Consider the following 20,828-nt stretch of genomic DNA (forward strand, 5'->3'; position numbering starts at 1 on the left):
TACTTAGTTAACACTACAGTAAATGGTTGTACCACCATAAAAGATACGACTACAAGGGACCTTGCCATAGGCACATTAATACAGACCATCAAGGGCACCTTGAACCACCATCTGGCCTGCGTCCCTTACACCAGAGTGTGCCCCAGAGAATTCTTGTGCCGTTCTCCTCATCACTTATGCGAGCCTGCCCAGGAACGACATAACCGTGAGTAACCAAAACTATACTTACCTTGGCACACCTATTGCTCACAATCTGACCTCACGTATAATTCCCCTGTTGGTCTGGCATACTGCACCTGCCTGAAGCCTATCAGAGGAACGGGAAAGAGAGACGCCTCTCCCTCCCGTGCACCAACGCAGCACTTCCATCTGTATCGCTGTCCTGAGGACGGCGATACAGATGACTATGGAGATGAGCGCTTCCACAATGGAAGTGCTCATCTCCCTGTGCCCTGCCACCACCCCCAGTGGTCACCAGTGGCCAGCGGGGCTCAAGAGCAGGGGCGTAACTAGAAGTGCCTGTGCCCCACAGCTAATTTTTGTATGGCCTCCCGCCCAAATTTTGATATACTATTTTTACCCCCACCTGTCCTTTTTACTGCAAATTACCTTCCTAACGTGCCCAAAGGGCTGTCCCTCCGGCCATTTGTGCCCAGCTGCGTCCATTATCGCCAAGCCCAGCGCCGTCCCGCTATTAATTATTCACTTTCTAAGGTTGCCGTAGTCTCGCGCATGAGCCGATGTTACTCACGTACGGGCCCGCACGGTGTCCTGGCAGCAGCCTCAAGTAATGTAATCGCGCATGCACCAGAAAGCTGGCGCTTGCGTGATTACACTACTTGAGGCTGCTGCCAGGACACCGCCTAGGCCCGGACGTGAGTAACATCAGCACATGCGCGAGACTACGGCGCACTTAGAAAAAAAAAAGACGCGGACAGCAGTGAATAATTAACAGCTGGGCGGTGGTGGGCTTGGCGATAATGGGCGCGGCTGGGCACAAACGGCCGGGGGGACAACCTCTTGGGCACGTTAGGAAGGTAATTTGCATATAAATAAAAAAGATTAAACTTGACTGACACCCTGTCGGGCGCCGGGCCCCTTGTCAGCCCGGGCACTGAAGCAGCCGCTTCCCCGGTAGTTACGCCACTACTCAAGAGGCAGCTGCCTTGGGCCCCACAGGAGCAACTGGGCCCGGGGCAGCTGCCCCTTTTGCCCCGCATTAAAGACGGCCCTCCTTACATGGGGAAGTCCCCTTAGGCATCTTTCACACGAACGATACAGATGTGATTGTGTGCAGATTTTAGCATTGTGAACTTAGCCTCAAACTGCCACAGGTTCATCAGCAAAAAACTGCGTTTTCTGCTGCTAAATCCACATTAAAAACAGTTTGGTGATTGGCTTTAATGTAACAAATTCGACCATGTGCACGGAGTTAAAAAGGTAGCGATTTTTTTAGTAGCTGATTTGAAAAATGTTATTTCCATCAGTAATGCCTCACTCAGACAGTAAGTGATTTTGAACCAAAACCAGATGCGGCTCTAAACACAGAACAGGTGCAGATCTTTCACTTAAACCTTATGTCAGAGGAGGCTCCAACCCTGCTTTTGGCTCACAATCACTGATGTAAATCACTGACCAAACACTGACGTGTGGATGAGGGCTCATTGTGAGCCAAAACCGGGTGCAGGTCAAGAACACAGAACAGGTGCAGGTTTTTTCAGTATACCTTATCTCTGAGTAGGCTTTAGTACAGGTTTTGGCTTACAATCACTGATGGAAATAACTGACCGAATATCAAGTATGAACTTGGCCTCAGGCCTCATGCCCACGAAAGTATTTTTTTCCGTGTCCGTTCTGTTTTATTTGCAGACCATATACAGAACCATTTATTTAAATGGGTCCGCAAAAAGGGAAGTTACTCTCTCACAAGCGGTCCAAAACTGATCAGTTTTGCCCTAATGCATTCTGAATGGAAAAGGATCCGCTCAGAATGCATCAGTTGCCTCCGATCAGTCTCCATTCCGCTCTGGAGGCTGCCTGCAGCGTTTTGCTGTCTGCTTGATGAAACTGAGCCAAACGTCCTGGCACACAATGTAAGTCAATGGGGACGGATCCGTTTTCTCTGACACAATCTGGCACAATTGAAAACGGATCCGTCTCCCATTGACTTTCATTGGAGTTCATGACCGATCCGTCTTGGCTATGTTACAGATACAAACGGATCCGTTCATGACGGATGCATGCGGTTGTATTATTGTAACAGATCTGTATTTGCAGATCCATGACAGATCTCCCCAAAACGTGAGTGTGAAAGTAGCCTAAGAAATTCATACCAGAATCACCACTAGAGGGCACAAGGATGCAATATAATGGTAAACAGTTCCAGAAACAACACATAGGAGACTGTTCTCATTTGGCTGGATTGGAATTATGATCTTTCTCATCCAGTCTGCTGCATAGCGTGTTTCTTTAGGAAAAGACTGCAGCACATACATTTTGCAGTGGTTTTATTTTTTCCAGTACTGTAGTTTCCGTGAGATTCCAAGAAACAATTGTAAGCCCATGTCCTTCTAATTTATATAATGCATACCTAAGGCATTTGAATCATTAGCAGTGCATCTGACACCCAAATCTTTACACCCCAAACATGGCTCTAAAATAAGGCAGACCAAGCGGCTGCTTGAGGGCGCAGAGGGGGGGGGGGGGGGGGGGGCGGCACTAGGCCGGAAATTATTTATATTTTTTTTAATACATAACTTGCGGACATGCCCCACCGGGCCCAGCTGCCCGCCTCAGCCTGCAAGTGTGCCGTGCGGCCCCGGCCCTCACCTCCTCACAGAGCGGCACGCAGGCTCAGCAGCAGCACGGCATCGGCAACACAGACATTCACGGGGTCAGGGGGGTGTGACTGCCGAGTCGCGCTGTGGCATGGGGCGAGGGGGTGTAATGGACATGATGGAGGGGGGAGAAATGCAACAACATGGATGAAGGGGGATAAATGTGAGAACATGGATGGAGGGGGAGAGAAATGTGACAACATGACTGGAGGGGGAGAGAAATGTGACAACATGACTGGAGGGGGAGAGAAATGTGACAAGATGACTGGAGGGGGAGAGAAATGTGACAACATGGATGGAGGGGGAGAAATGTGACCTCATGGATAGAGGGGGAGAGAAATGTGACAACATGGCTGGAGGGGGAGAGAAATGTGACAACATGGATGGAGGGGGAGAGAAATGTGACAAGATGACTGGAGGGGGAGAGAAATGTGACAACATGGATGGAGGGGGAGAAATGTGACCACATGGATAGAGGGGGAGAGAAATGTGACAACATGGCTGGAGGGGGAGAGAAATGTGACAACATGGATGGAGGGGGAGAGAAATGTGACAACATGGATGGAGGGGGAGAGAAATGTGACAACATGGATGGAGGGGGAGAGAAATGTGACAACATGGATGGAGGGGGAGAAATGTGACCTCATGGATAGAGGGGGAGAGAAATGTGAAAACATGGCTGGAGGGGGAGAGAAATGTGACAACATGGCTGGAGGGGGAGAGAAATGTGACAACATGACTGGAGGGGGAGAGAAATGTGACAACATGGCTGGAGGGGGAGAGAAATGTGACAACATGGATAGAGGGGGAGAGAAATGTAAGAACATGGATGGAGGGGGAGAAATGTGACAACATGGATAGAGGGGGAGAGAAATGTGACAACATGGATGGAGGGGGAGAGAAATGTGACAACATGGATGGAGGGGGAGAGAAATGTGAGAACATGGATGGAGGGGGAGAAATGTGACAACATGGATGGAGGGGGAGAGAAATGTGACAACATGGATGGAGGGGGAGAGAAATGTGACAACATGGATGGAGGGGGAGAGAAATGTGAGAACATGGATGGAGGGGGAGAAATGTGACAACATGGCTGGAGGGGGAGAGAAATGTGACAACATGGATGGAGGGGGAGAGAAATGTGACAACATAGATGGAGGGGGAGAGAAATGTGAGAACATGGATGGAGGGGGAGAAATGTGACAACATGGATGGAGGGGGAGAGAAATGTGAGGGCTGATGTGACATAGGTGATTTGACATGGAGGGGGAGAAATGTGACATGGAGGGCTGATGCAACATAGGTGATTTGACATGAAGGGGGAGAAATATGACATGGAGGGGTGAGAAATATGACATTGAGGGGGAGAAATGTGACATGGTGGGCTGATGGATGACATGGGGGAATGATGGCTGACATGGGGGTGATGGTGGCTGACATGGGGGGCTGATGGCTGACATGGGGTCTGATCTGAGGCATCGGGGGTCTGATCTAAGGCCTGTTTAACATTGGAGGTCTGATTGCTGGTCTGACCTGAGGTGTAATTGAAAATATTTTTTTCTTATTATCATCCTCTAAAACCTAGGTGCGTCTTATGGGCTGGTACGTCTTATAGGGCAAAAAATACGGTCCTCAAACCAGCGATTGTCTGAAGCAGAGCGAAGATACCAGGACCACACAGAGGAGAAGCCAGCTCATGCAGACTGGACCAGGGCCAGGTGAACTGCGGGAGGGGGTGCCAAAATATAGCTTTGCTTGTGTTGGCAAAAATCCTTGCATCGGCCCTGACCCCAAAATGAATACAGACCCCACCTAAACATTTGAAACACAGACCACACAATAACAGGCCCAAGGCCAGACTGACTCAACATTTACCAGACCAGATCCCAAATGAATACAGATCTGTCCCCAGACCAACCTCTGAAGATACTCACCTGCCTTCATTCCTGCAAGTGAGGTGCGAATGTATTTAGGAAACAGACACTCTTAGGCCAGAAACACACAAGTAAGTTGAATGTGAGGAACTTGCTCAGTGTGTCAGTGAGCGGTCCCGTTCTGGCCTTCGTTCCTCTGACAGGATCGCACAGCATTACTGATTTATAATGCTGTGTGAGTGCTCATGCACACGACCACTGGGTGTTTGCGAATCCTCAAAATATGGACACCGGCCGCGTGCATTCTGCCCCTAATAGAACAGTCCTATCCTTGTCCGTAATAAGGACAATAATAAGACATGTTCTATTTTTGTTGTTGTGCGGAGGCATGGAAAGAAACCCCATGGCACCGCACCTTCCGGATTGTGGACCCATTCAAGTGAAAGAGTCCACATCAGTTGCAACACGCCAGACCTGCAGGGTATAGACGAAGTGAGGTCACGGTTATGGGCAATCGAGGGTACTCACTGTATTGGAGAACCCTGGGCAGGCGCGTGGCAGTGAAGGAGAGGTAGACACGGTTCCTCTGGGGCACACTCTGTATATAGGGACCAGGCCTGATGGTGGATGAGGTGCCCTGGATGTTACAGGTATTTTGAGTGCCTGGGGCAAGGTCCCTGTTGTATTCGTGACGCCAGTGCCTTTGGACGGTGGCACGCCGGTTGGTAGTTGGAATGATGGAGGTACACAAGTAGAATAGTGAACCAAACGTAACTTTACTGAACAATCCAACTTTGTACAGCAGGTAGTAGTACAGTCTTTCAATCACAGTTCCACAAGTAGGCTTATTCACACAATGGCAGGCAATATTTATGCAAGATACGCAGAGGGTAAACTTCACAAGCACTCAGCAGCAGGTTGTACCTTTCCTCAGAATCAATGTACACTGTCCTTTCTAGAACTCCTGCTCTGGCTTTATCTCCCAAGGCCCGGATGCCTAAAGGGTGGCTTAAATCCTTGGTTACTATCTTCCTCAGGTATTAGATTCTTGCTGCACTTTCTAGTTTCATCTGCCCATCAGGGTTACTTAGCTTACCCTGGATCGCCCTCTCTTGTAAAGTGGATAACTGTGGGTTTCTCCCAGGAGGTTGGGTCCTGCAACTGGGGTGTCTTCAGAGCTAACTAAGGCTCTCTTGTTCTCAGGCAGGCTGGAGCTTCTCACTAGCCTCCTGGACATCACTAGCAGCCAGGGCTATCCAGCTGCATGTCAGGAGCAGGCTTTTTAACCTCTGTCTTCTCAGACTCCTGACTCTGCACTAACTCTCCCTGTCTGGGCCTGGACATTTATACTAGGGGCTCCCTATCTCCCTCTAGTGTCTGGGATGTCTAACTACACCCAACTAGGCCTGCTGTTGCATCATACAGGGGTACATTGCATATAACAACACATTAAAACATACATTAAATGCACAATTAAACATGACATTTCTGTTCCTTGTGAGTAGGAGTAACGCGCACACCAATTGACCCTTGTGTAGTGCCCACCCCTACCTAGTGGGACACTACATACCCCCACGCTATAACGTTGCCCGTCCTCGGCGCAACATGGAGGGTCCCTGCACAGCTGGATACTGCACCTGTAATAGGGAAGATAAAGCAAAGCAGGAAAACACATCTACATTTGCAAGAATACATTATATGTATACATCAGGCAGTTCCACTGGATTAGGAGCAAGTAATGGTGACAAGGGGCGTCGTTCTCTTCTCTCAGGATAACACAATGGGAACAGGGGCGCTGACCTGGCACAGCGTAACAATAAATACCAGGATAGTCCATAATAATACTTTTAAGTGCAAATTGTCCATGATAGAACAGTCGTAGTCCATGGAAAATGTAAAAACATTAAATAACAATTCTTGGAGGCTCAAAGCATATAAAATGAGTCCGTACCCAGGTTCTTTTCTTTTTGTTCAATCCACAGCCAAGTAAGGATATCGCAGATGCAAATAGAGAGGAAGATAGAATCACAGAGGCTCGCACGAGGTAGAGTCCATCTCTGGGCACATTTCTTTAAAATAGTAGCAAAATCTCAGAGGCTCATGTGCATTTGAGTCTATCTCTGGGCCCAATTCTTGAAATTTAAGTTGCATAATAAAACAGCAGCACATAAAATAGTCCACATCATTTAAATGGCATACACATCAAAGTAGTGCTGTAATACCCTTAATCAACCTGAAAAGGGGGTTAAAGGGTTAAAGGTGCAACTTATGAAAACAGGCACAACTGGGTTTTCACTCTGAGAAAGCAGGCAGGAGGTCCTGTAAACAAGATGGCCTTGCTGCACGTGGTATTTCAGTGGCTTGCCGCCTCCACTGAGCCGTGGGTAACTGGCAGCAGCAACAGAGGGCCAAAACAACGAAGGACTCCTGTCCTGAAAGGGTTAAGTTTTCTTTAGGATCCCTTGGTAAATAAAGCAAACATCAAGGGCCTAGCAGGCCAATTCACAGGGGCAAGTCATATTCACTTTGCATTTCAGTGGTGCTCCCTGGCTCCATTTGTATATCGAGCCTGTACTGAGGTTCAATAGACGGATGTGCCCACAACACTGTATTGGGGGGCAACTGCAACATAAACGGACCCCTAATAGGTATAGGCCCCATAGGCCTAGGGGTGATCAAAGTCGCTGACCGCACCGGAGCAGGCATAACTATCGTGGGCTGCTGCACTGGCCTGGGTACCGCTGCTGCAAGCGGTCCGGTGGGTTCTGGAACGACTGTCTCTGTGCGCCGGTGCACAGCGTATGAGGATCCCACCGCAGGTGCCGGTACTAAGGAGGGACGACTGGCAGGGACAGGTACTCTCACCTTAGACCCGGAGACGTCCAAGTCCTTACGTCCACTTTCTTGTAGGTCAGGTGGAGTCCGGATCCTGGCGGAGGCAATCTGGCATAGCTCCCGTAGCTTTAACTCCAGCCGCACAATCTGGTCGTCCAGGCTTTCGGAGTCGGGATCGCTGGTCTCCGCTGTCGCCGTCGGCACTTGGAAGGTGGGTGGTTCGTCCTGCGCAGCCGCTGCAGGCTCAGATGAGGCGTCCGCTTTCCTCCCTCTGCGGATATTTTCCAGGGTAGCTCGGAATCTCTCGGCATCCTGAAGCTCACGGACAGTTTTCTCCCTGCGAGGCAACTCAGGTGAGGGCCATGGGCTAACCCTCTTCTCCACCACTGTCGGCTGCCAAAATACATTCGGGCCAATGAAGGAGCCCCTCTCTTGAAAGGCATGATGGGCCGGTTCTGGAGAGCACACAGGTTCTTGCTCGCAGCCAGGGTGGTCCTCATCAAGGTCCCAGTCCTCCGATTTCTTTTTAGGACCGGACACGGCAGTGGCGTAGGGGCCTCGCAGGCCCTCTTCAGGGGTGAATTCAACCTCCTCTCCCTCGCGGAGGTTATGTAAATGTTCTGGGAGGTAGCTCCGCTTGACGGACCTCCGATTGACATACAAGTCTCTTCCAGTCAGGTAGTCTTTTATGAAACCGAAGCCTCGGTCCTTGTCAAAGGCCACAACCAACCCCATTCTCCTTTCCAGGCGGGGTTGTGTGTCAGTGTGGCACTCGTGAACGGTCTTTGCCAGTTCTTCATAGTATATTTTGGTTTTAGTAGTCTTCTTTATTGCGGCCTCCCGAATCTCTGCCATCAACGCTGACCACTTGAACGAGGGCTGGAAGAAGTCTCTCCAGGAGCCATAGTAGGTCTCCGGTTGCGTCCTCGGTGGCGGGCAGGCGGGTCTCTCCGGTCCCGGAGAGTAGGCCGGTGGAGTGTCCTCTTGCTCTACACCAGTCACATTCATGGTTAACAAATCAGGCGCGGACATCTCAGCAGAACAGTCCTCACTCCTCAACATGCTCGATCCTTCTCTGGAGAGCGACAGGGTGGCGCCAACAATTGCAGACAACTCCTCCCATTGCACTGGGAGGCTGCCCCCCAGGTACTCCAGTATGGTGGAGGCGGAGTCCATTACAGCAGACATGCAAATGTCCAGACAGGGCGGTGGCGCCAGCATACAGCCTTCCCGCACTTTTAGCAGAAGGCGCCAATTTTTACCGCCAATTCAGGATGAAGATGACGCAGCAAACAATTTCCATCGAGCTAAGCGGCCATCTTTGAGCAAAATAGCTGTCTATTCATTGACAGCAAGCGGTGGCTTAAATAAGTAGAAAACAGTCCACACAATGCTATTTTCACACCGCAATTATTACAGTTCACTTTGGCCCAGCAATTTTCAATAAAACAATTGGGGCATGTCACTTTAAGACGATTTTCAGCACACAGTTTTTAAATCCGCTATGGCGCAGGAATATTCGGATCCTGTTCGTGACGCCAATTTATGCAACACGCCAGACCTGCAGGGTATAGACGAAGTGAGGTCACGGTTATGGGCAATCGAGGGTACTCACTGTATTGGAGAACCCTGAAAAGGCGCGTGGCAGTGAAGGAGAGGTAGACACGGTTCCTCTGGGGCACACTCTGTATATAGGGACCAGGCCTGATGGTGGATGAGGTGCCCTGGATGTTACAGGTATTTTGAGTGCCTGGGGCAAGGTCCCTGTTGTATTCGTGACGCCAGTGTCTTTGGACGGTGGCACGCCGGTTGGTAGTTGGAATGATGGAGGTACACAAGTAGAATAGTGAACCAAACGTAACTTTACTGAACAATCCAACTTTGTACAGCAGGTAGTAGTACAGTCTTTCAATCACAGTTCCACAAGTAGGCTTATTCACACAATGGCAGGCAATATTTATGCAAGATACACAGAGGGTAAACTTCACAAGCACTCAGCAGCAGGTTGTACCTCAGAATCAATGTACACTGTCCTTTCTAGAACTCCTGCTCTGGCTTTATCTCCCAAGGCCCAGGTGCCTAAAGGGTGGCTTAAATCCTTGGTTACTATCTTCCTCAGGTATTAGATTCTTGCTGCACTTTCTAGTTTCATCTGCCCATCAGGGTTACTTAGCTTACCCTGGATCGCCCTCTCTTGTAAAGTGGATAACTGTGGGTTTCTCCCAGGAGGTTGGGTCCTGCAACTGGGGTGTCTTCAGAGCTAACTAAGGCTCTCTTGTTCTCAGGCAGGCTGGAGCTTCTCACTAGCCTCCTGGACATCACTAGCAGCCAGGGCTATCCAGCTGCATGTCAGGAGCAGGCTTTTTAACCTCTGTCTTCTCAGACTCCTGACTCTGCACTAACTCTCCCTGTCTGGGCCTGGACATTTATACTAGGGGCTCCCTATCTCCCTCTAGTGTCTGGGATGTCTAACTACACCCAACTAGGCCTGCTGTTGCATCATACAGGGGTACATTGCATATAACAACACATTAAAACATACATTAAATGCACAATTAAACATGACATTTCTGTTCCTTGTGAGTAGGAGTAACGCGCACACCAATTGACCCTTGTGTAGTGCCCACCCCTACCTAGTGGGACACTACACAGTGATGCGGTGCACAAATTGCTGGGGCCCGTATATTGCGGACCTGTTGTTTGCAGGCTACAATACGGGCCCAGCCGGCATGAGTCCTGGACCACATAGACACTTAGCAGCATGCGCCACAATAATAAATTTAGGTGCGAATATCTTGCGCCACAATTGCTAGCAGGCGTAAAGCACCTGCGCGGCAGATAAAATACAGCTAATGTAAGAGCCTAAATGCCTGATGGGACGTGGCCTAGCTTGCATGGCGTGAGGAAGCAAGTGTGGAAGCAAGCCGGAATCCTTGGTGAAATCCTACCATCACCCAGCAACTTTTCAATTTTTGTGGCCCAATTCCAAATCCCAAAGCGCCTGGACCCCCGGTTGTAGGATAACACAGTGGAAACCAGCGCTGCCTCATGGGGACCGGAGCCCTGACAGGGAGAGAGTCGCCCTGGAGTGAGGAGCAGTGCTATTTGGGGGAAACAAGCACGTGCAATATGGGGTAACGCTGACGCCACTTATGCAGTGTGCCAGGATACGGGTGGATAATAGTCTGTATTTGTTCGTGACGCCAATTGCAGCGTGCGCAGGGTACTACCCCAGGGCCCTTCCAAGGTGTTATAACGCACATCCCAGATTAGGAATGCCAGAGTGGTGTATTGGCTTATTATGTCTCTATAGAGTGCTGGTAATTGTGTCAACGGTGGCTACCTGGGTACAGCTGGAGTCCTGGCTCACTTCCAATAAATTTGAGTGTAGTGATAGTAGGAGCAATAGAGGAATTTTGCAGCAGAAATGATGTCCAGACCTTTAGATGAAGTTCAAACTTTTCTTTACTGAAGATAACTTGTATCCAAGCAGTATACTGCTTTGGTCTCTCGTCCCAGCAGGTTTTATCAATTGTTGACAGGAATAAATACTTCTACACTTTAAATCTGTAGCTTGCAGGATAATTCATCTGCTTGGTAGCTCTGTAATTGTGGCAGGAACTAATCTTCTGCGCTTTTCTATATCTTCTGCTGTATGGGGACAGTCTAGCTGAGGAGGAATGGTTTCTCCTAGGTCTCAGGACTTAACTCACAGATTCTCAGGGAATGCTTTATTCCTGGAACTGGAGATTGTCTGCTTTATTTTCATCCAGCTGAGCTGCAGGGCTCAGACTGGGAATAAGATCAATGTCTCAGCCGAGACAAGATCCTGGCTTTCTTCTCTATGCAGGGGATCTCCTGAAGCCTATCACACAGCCTTCCCCTAGCAGGGGGAGGCTACACTGACTCTCACTTCCTTCTCCTCCCATGCTGCAGGTTGTGGGAACAGTCCACACCTTCACAGTGGGGGAACTAAGCTGGAATGATGCACAATCCTGGACCACCTGTGAGACCTATTCTTTTCCTGGATGGAACCCTAGACCTAAAGGACTGTTACAGCTAAAACTACTGTTGTATCTCCCTATCAGTCCATCTCCTTTTTTATTACCTACTACAGTCAGACTGTCCGTTCTCTATTGATAACACTCTGGAGACTGTCTCATAAAGGTTAATTGCTGTGCTACAAGTGCTGCCTCTACTTATACTCCATTGGGTCAGCAGCTGCATGTTTTTATATGGGCTGCAAAACTGCCACACTTGTTGCTCTCCCCCCCCCCCCCCGCTGCAAAAATCTACATGGATGCCATGAGTCAAACAGAGCAGGGAGATGGAGAGGCTCATCCTCTGGAAGCCTCAGCAGAGGCCTCCCAAATCATGAAGCCAATTGCCACGTGCCAAGCAGCTCTCAAAGCAAAAATTGGCCATCTTCAATCTGACCTAAGCTGTCTGTGGCATGATTTTGACAAAATACGTGAACCAACCACCAAGGTGGAGCACAGATTAAGTGATGTAAAAGATATGACCCGAGCAGGTGAGACTAGTGATGCTAGACAACTGCAGCAGCAAGTTAAGATATTACAAGTCAGAGCTAAAGACGCTGAGAACCGTATAAATAAATAATGGTCGCATTTTGGTTCTGCCATAGCGAGCTGAGGGGTCCACCTAGGAAATCTTTGCAGAACAACTGATCGGGGACATTCTACAACCTATTGTCCTGTCAAATTGTTTTGTTGTTGAGAGAAACATAGGGCTCCTTCCAAGCCTCTGCCTGCGTGACAGACCGTTTATTATGAAGGCCCTGAATTACAGTAACAGAGATGCTCTCCTTCTGGCTGCCCGACAGAAAGGCGATATCACTTATGAGAATGTTCAGCTATCTTTTTATCCGGATTTCACATCTGAGGTCCAAAAGAGAAGGCAGCAGTTTAATGATGTCCGGGCACGGCTCCAGGAACGGAATATAAAGTATGCAATGATATACCTCTCTGCTCCGAGTGCAAGATGGTGAGACTGTCCGCTTCTTTGAAACCCCAGAGGCAGCAGTGGACTGGATTGATAGGCGTTGGGACGTTAGACCTAGCTGCTGATCCACCACGGATATTTGAGTAGATATTGAGTAGATATTGAACTCTTATTTTCCTTGAGTGCATTTCTTATTTTATACTCCAGTTTACTAACTGGGCCAAAGTACACATATGCTCAGGGCCGTCTTTAATATTGATTGGACCCTGGGCAAAAATTTACTTGGGCCCCCTGGATCCCGCCTTCCCACACCTTAGCAGGCAATCACGCCCTCCACCACAACACACACACAAAAAATCCACACACCTGGTAGAGTACAGTGAATGACTGTAAATACTTCCAGTTCTGAAGACTCCAGCGGCTCAGGATCAGTGCCCTGGGCAGCTGGGCTCAGGCTGGAAGTGGGCACCGCTCTGCAGGAAGGCTCACCCTAGTGTTACAGTGCACCCCAGCACCCCACAGTATGCAGTATAGCACCCCACACTATACAGCTATACCCCACAGCATATAGTAGAGCAGTATAGCAGCCCACAGTATACAGCACCCCACAGTATACAACACCCTACAGTATACAACACCTCACAGCATACAGTAGAGCAGTATAGCACCTCACCGTATACAGCACCCCAAACTATACACGATACAGCACCCCACACTATACAGCCCCCCACACTATACAGTACAGCAGTATAGCACTCCACACTATACATCACCCACAGTATACAGCCCCCCCACAGTATACAGTACAGCAGTATAGCACTCCACAATATACAGCCCCCCACACTATACAGGCCCCCCACACTATACAGCCCCCCTCCCCAGTATACAGGCCCCCCCACACAGTATACAGGCCCCCACACAGTATACAGCCCCCCACACAGTATACAGGCCCCCATACAGTATACAGGCCCCCACACAGTATATAGCCCCCCACACAGTATACAGCCCCACACACAGTATACAGCCCCCCACAGTATACAGGCCCCCTTACAGGCCCCCCACAGTATACAGGCCCCCCACAGTATACAGCACCCCCCCACAGTATACAGATCCCCCACAGTATACAGGCCCCCCACAGTATACAGGCCCCCCACAGTATACAGCCCCCCACAGTATACAGGCCCCCACAGTATATAGGCCCCACACAGTATACAGCCCCCCACTATACAGTAGTTTACAGTATATTAGCATAACAGCCCCTGTCACCTTTTTCTGATGTAATCTTCACAAAAAAAAACTCCAAACTTCTCCTGCAACACTCCTGTTAGGACCTGTGATGACCTCCTAGCCATGTGACCAGTAATATTACTATGTTACTGGTCACATGGTGATGATGTCATCTAAGGTCCTAGATCACATTCACAGCTCTAACAGTACGATGCCTGGACTCAGTGCCCGCAGGCATGGCAGCACCCCCTGTGTAGCTGACAGCCTGACACCCGGGGCAGTGGCTAGCAGGGCTCAAGAGGCAGCTGCCTTGGGCCCCCCAGGAGCAACTGGGCCCGGGGCAGCTGCCCCTTTTGCCCCTTGGTAAAAGACGGCCCTGCATATACTGTAGGTTGCTGGGTGACAGTATTTTGAGATAGGCGCAGAGAAGTTGAATTTTTTTTTTTCTGTTTTACTGTCTTTTTAGCTACTGTGTCTGTATGGTGTGAATACGCGCCTAGTTTGTTTGTTTGGGGGGGGGGGGAAACCCAATTGATTTCAGTTACGGGTTCAGGTTCAACCATGTTGGGACAGATTGGGCAGGGTGGGTGGCTATCAGCTTTTTGTTTGTTTGTGTCGGTGTGTGTGGGTATGAATGTTTGCTTCTCCACGGGACCTAAGGACTCAGCTATAATCTTTTGGTGGCTGTATGGCATCAGTTAAATTAAAGGGATTCTGTCATGAGATTTTACCCCTATAACCTAAACATATGCTCATGTCCGTACTAATAAGGGTACTTTCACACTTGCGGCAGGATGAATCAGACAGGCTGTTCACCCTGTCGGATCAGCACGGCAGTGCACGGCGAAAGGCCGCCGGGCTAAAAGTCCTGCATGTCCGACTTTTTAGTCCGGCGGCCTCTCACCGCGAACTGCCGTACTGCGCTGGAGCTCCGCCCCATCCCCATTATAGTCAATGGGGATGGCGCGGCGGTCCGGCGGCACTGCGAAATAGTGGAAGGACGGATCCGACAGGGTGAACAGCCTGTCGGATCCGTCCTGCCGCAAGTGTGTACCCTTAGAAGAATCCTAAGCTGGCCTTATTAAACCTCCCTGTGGCTCTATTAGCCTCTATTTATAACCTGTCAATCACTTACTTAAGGTGCCCAAGGGGACGTCCATTAATACAGGGTGCCCGGTCGCACCCCTCGCCATCCGGTGCCCAGCGCCGCCCTCCATGTCTTCAGCGCCGCCTTCTTCAGCTCAGAGCCGCCTCTGCAATCCTCCCGTCCCTCTGCCAGATCCCGCGCCTGTGACTGGACTCCTGGCAGCAGCTTTGTTGAGCGAAGTGCGCATGCGCCGGCCTGATGCGTACTTCGCTCAACCCTGCTATGACCTGCAGATTGGCGCCAACCTCTCAGAGCCCGGGAAAAGCTGTCAGGAGCAGAATCACGCCCACAGACAGCTGGAGATAGAGGCTTCCTTTTGATCCCATTTCACTCAATAAGGTATACGCAGCAAGAAATAAGATTTATCAATAATAATAACACAGTGTATATATATATATACCATCAGGGGGACAATACTGCAAAAACAACAAATATACAGATACTCAACACCATGGGGACACTATTTTTATATATATATATATATTGTGGTGTCTCACAGGGTGAAGTAATTGAGGGTATATACGTGTCTCCCAGGTTCTTAGCATATGCTGAAGAAAGTTGTTTAGGAAAGGGTTAAGAAAAACCTAAGCCTGGGTCCTGATGAGCTGCACCTGGGGAGTTGCTAGAAAACTGGGCTGTCAACACACTTGCTCAGAACTCCCTGGGAGTGAGAGAAGCCACATCTCACTGAGGGACCCTGAAGGTCCAGAGCCTGCAAACTGCAAGTATCACAGGTTGCTGTACAGACAGCGTGCTTATTTTGCGTGGACTGAGGTTAGCTCATCCACGTCCTAGAGAGGGACCTATTGTTTAGTTAGAGCCTGGATAAGGCTAGGTGTTCCGTTTGTGTTTTAAATGCAACCTGTGAAATAAAGCTGGCAGGACGCCAGTGGAAATGCACTTCTGTCTCCTGAGGTCTCCTTCAGTGAAATAATCTGACTAATCCCCCTACCTTTTCACCGCTGCAAGGGCGAGCTAAATAACTGACTGCCACAATATATATATATATATATATATATATATATATATAAATTATATTCATTCCAGCATGGGCATAATAATTATAAGGAAGGCTATATATATATATATATATATATATATATATATATATATATATATATATATATTTAGTGAGACCGTGACAGGTCTCATGCAGGGTAGAGGCAAAGAAGGGGTGAATAGTTCGGTCCACACCCCTATTCCACCACAGGTGAGACCAGCTGGAAGTAATCAGGCTGGCACAAAGCACCTCCCAGGGTGTCAGCAAGGGGGGAGTGTGTTGCCTGTGGACAGAGGCCTGGAGGCTCTGTGTGGTCCAAGCCAGGAGGGCTGAGAGACCACGATTCCCAATGAGACACTGGACTGTAGACAGTGGGCGTACTGTGCTCTATACCAGTGTTTCCCAACCAGTGTGCCTCCAGCTGTTGCAAAACTACAACTCCCAGCATGCCTGGACAGCCTTTGGTTGTGTGGGCATGCTGGGAGTTGTAGTTTTGCAACAGCTGGAGGCACACTGGTTGGGAAACACTGCTCTATACAGCCAGGAGGCTCTGGGACATTGGCTCAGAAAGCCGCATGGGTTAACAGGGTTTGAACAGGGACTTGGGTGAGTCAGGGATCTGTTTGTTTAGTTAGAGCCCAGCCGGGCAAGTGTTTATTATTTTGTATTATTGTTTATGTTTATGCGGATGTGCCGCAATAAAGAACCGTGTTTGGATCCTAAACTTGGTGTCCTGAAGATATCTGTCAGAATGAGCTGATCCCCCTAATATATATATATACCACTATTGGGACACTATAGATAAGGCTATAGATCACCATGTGGACATGCATCCCCGCGTTATTGTAAAAGCCACATGGACTCTGTGGTCATGCGGACATGCATGACATGCATTCCCGCGTTTTGTTAAGTCACATGAACTCTTGGTTCACGCGGACATGCATCCCTGCATTTAGGACATGTCACAGGGCACCAAAGGCGCACTCTATCTCCCATCAGCCGCAGACCTGCTGCTTAGCTTCGGGAGCGAGGATCTGTGTTTGGCGTCGTTCCCAGGGTGACTTTGCTAGCTGGGAGGCTCCCTGCTCCTAGGTCTGCCTTGAGTGCCGAGCTGATCACTCGGTGCTCGACTTGTCTGTCTTTCGGTCATGTGATGCTGGCCACGTAACATGACCCTCAGACCCCACTATAAATACAGGCAGCCTGCTGGCCACAGGTTGCCTGTTAATTCTAGGTTCCTGGCTATTTGTTGGACTACTGAATACTCACCTGATCCTGTTCCCTGACGATCCTTTGCCTGCTCCTTCTGTACTGCGCATTCCACCTCGTATTGTGACCTCGGCTCCCACCTGACTACTCTTTGCGGACTCCTCTGGTACTTCTCTACTCTCCTGGTATTTGACCCTGGCTTCTCCTGACCATTCTTTGCTTAACCCTTTGTACCACGTAGCTCTCTTGGTTCTGACCCGGTCTGTTCACATTCCGTATTTTGTCTTGTCTGTCTTCCCTGCACATATCCTAAGGGACTGTCGTCCAGTTGTCCCCTGTCATCAGGACTCGTGAGGCAAGTAGGCAGGGCTAGGGGTGAGGGTGGAGCGCAGTGGTCACTATTCTTCCCCCTGTGTGTGTGTGGACGTGACCGTTACAGATTAACAGGCCCAATAACCACTATATAATGAATCCTCTGGTGACCCTGACTGACCATGTCTCTAACCTGACACAGATTGTGCAGGAGCTAGGAGAGAAACTCTGTTCTTTTGAGTTAGGGCAAGGTTCTTCCACTCCTCAGCTCTCCGGTCCACATTTTGAGCCCAAGATCAAGCTCCCAGAACCTTTTTTCTGGAGACAGGAAGAGGTTTCTCTACTTTAAGGAGAGTTGCAAACTCTACTCCCGTTTGCACCCCATGTCCTCCGGTCCTGAGAGCCAACGCGTGGGTATTATCATTTCTCTACTACAGGGTGATCCCCAGGACTGGGCATTCTCGTTACCTCCTGGGGCCAGTTGGAGGTTTTTTTTCAGGCCCTGGGTACCCTCTATGACGAACCAGACAGGGCCCTGGTAGCCGAGACGGCTCTTAGGGCACTGGTTCAGGGCCATATCACTGCGGAGGAGTATTGCACCCAATTCAGACGGTGGTGTGTCCCCTCAGGATGAAATGAACCAGCCCTGAAGAGTCAGTTTAGGTCTGGTCTGTCTGATCATTTAAAAGATCTTAGTCAGTTATCAAATTCCAGAGACCTTAGAGGAGATGATGACCCTAGTTGTCCGACTTGACCGACGAGTTAGAGAGAGAGACGACAAGAACGACAGTTCTGTTCTCAGATGGTGGTCCAGCCAGAGGCCTTTTCCAGGGACAACACTGAGGTCTCCACCGAGGAAACCATGCAGGTTGGCATGACCCGGGGTAATCTTTGTTGCTGATGCGGAGAGTGCTTCTACTGTGGAGATCCTGGCCATTGGATCAACAAGTGTCCTAAGAGTGTCCTCTCTGACAAGTCTCCTAAGGCAAGACAACCTAAAGACCAGGTACATCCTGATTTTTCTAAATGTAAGCTTTTGGTACCCATAACAATTTCTCTGGGGGTTAATAAGTGGCCGGGTAAGGCCTTTATTGATTCCGGTTCAGCGGCCAGCTTTATTGACTTTGAATACACTAGTAAATTGGGTATTCCAATGTTTGCTTTTCCTACACCTATCCATGTCATGGCTATTGATGCTACTCCCCTGATTGGTGGTACGGTGAGGTCATGTACCTCTGAAATTTCTCTAACCATGGGTGTGTGCCACTCTGAGAGATGTTCTGTTTAAGTCCTGGAGAACTTACCGGTTGAGGTGGTACTAGGGTTGCCCTGGCTCCGTTTACATGACCCCACAATAGATCGGTCCAAAGGAGAGTTGGTGAAATGGGGACCTAAGTGTGACTCATGCTTGTCCATGGTCCAGGCTGGGGTTTCAGTAAGGTCTAATTCATTACCCTCAGTTATTATGGAATATTCTGATGTATTCTCATCCCCTACTCCAGAGGTTCTACCCCCTATAGACCTTATGATTGCGCCATAGAGCTAATAGAGGGTGCCAAATTTCCTAAAGGGCGAATTTATAATCTTTCTAAGACCGAATGCAAGGCTATGGAAGATTATATTAAGGAGAGCCTTGCTAAAGGGCATATTAGACCTTCAGTCTCTCCTATGGGAGCAGGGTTTTTCTTTGTTAAGAAGAAGGATGGTGGTCTTAGGCCTTGTATTGATTACCGGAGATTAAATAAAATCACTGTCCAAAATAGATACTCTCTCCCATTGATTCCGGATTTATTTAACCAGGTTCTGGGGACAACCTGGTTTTCCAAGATTGACTTGAAAGGGGCATACAATCTAATCCTAACGGCAACTATAGGTGTGGGAACTGTTCACTGTGCACTAATAATTCCCAGAAAAAGAGTATTGAATTTGCTGGTATCAAACATACAGTCAATACCTTTATTAACTGTCGGAGTACTTATTTAGTATACTTATTATTATGCACATGTGGACGTTTCTACATTGGAAAAACTATTAGATGCCTTTTTGAACGTGTGAGGGAACACTTTAATTCCATCAAGACAGGAAAAGATTGTCCTAGGTTCATAGAACACATTAGAAGTGTACATGATGGCGATACAGGTTGCATTTCCTTCTCTGGCTTGGAAACCGTATCCACCCCTCTGCAGGGGGGAGACAGGCTTCGCCTCCTCCTGCAGAGAGGCTAGGTGGATATTGCGTACACAAGCCTTAGGAGAACTTGGACTTAATGACAGGAACGATCTTAGCCCTTTTCTGTAATGCCATATCACACTAAACTTCATTGCTCTGTGTATGTATACTACGGCTATTACACGTACTTTGTTTTTATGTGTCCTACTTTAGTCACCTCCTTCATGCGGTCGCAATCCGATTCGTCAATTTCTATGACGACGACTTGCCTCAGCATTTAAAAGGAGTGATGCGCAGGCACGCATTGACGCACAGCCAGAAGAAGCGCATGTAGCGCGAAACGGCCGCCGCTGATCAATGCGTGCCTCTGAATGTCCGCCCCCTGCCTGATGTAATTTGGGATTAATAAAGCTGCTGAATTCTTTGAATACACACGGGTGAGTGCCGCTGTCTTCACTTTGCTCTTTACCACTTTCATACCGCATCTTACCTGCACAGCTGAGCACCACCGACCGTGTGTGTCCTCTCCAGCCGTAAACAGCATATGATTCATGTGTGTTCGGCCGGAGTAGTGGTGCCGCCCCCCACCTCATTTGTTACATATGGAAGACAGCGTTCAATACTCCGATATGACACTTTGAATATCAGGTGATGCCTTTTGGACTCAGCAATGCCCCAGCTGTGTTCCAAAACGTAATGAACGATATTCTTAGGGAGTTCTTAGGTAAATTTATTATTGTCTATCTTGATGACATTTTGATATTCTCTCCTGACTTTGAATCTCATGTGTCTCATGTCAAACAAGTATTAGAGGTGTTGAGAGAGAACCAGCTATCCGCTAAGCAAGAGAAATGTGTCTTTGGTGTACAGGAGATTCTGTTTCTAGGGCATGTTCTGACTCCTCACGCCTTTAAGATGGATCCTGGTAAGGTTTTGGCAATTAAGGAATGGGTAAGGCCTTTATCCTTAAAGGCTTTACAACGGTTTTTGGGTTTCGCTAATTACTATCGCAAATTTATCATGAATTTTTCTGTAATTGGTAAACCATTGACCCACCTTACTAAGAAAGGGGCAGATTTGGAGAATTTGGTGGATGCGTCCGAGGACGGCGCAGGAGCAGTCCTTTAACAAGGCCCTGCTAGCCTCACTAACCTAAGACCGTGTGCCTTCTTCTCCAGGAGATTCTCTCCCACAGAGAGTAACTGCGACATAGGAAATAGGGAGCTGCTGGCTATTAAATGGGCATTTGAGGAGTG

Source organism: Bufo gargarizans, chromosome 6, assembly GCF_014858855.1.
Source record: "Bufo gargarizans isolate SCDJY-AF-19 chromosome 6, ASM1485885v1, whole genome shotgun sequence".
In the NCBI taxonomy this organism is placed as follows: Eukaryota; Metazoa; Chordata; class Amphibia; order Anura; family Bufonidae; genus Bufo; species Bufo gargarizans.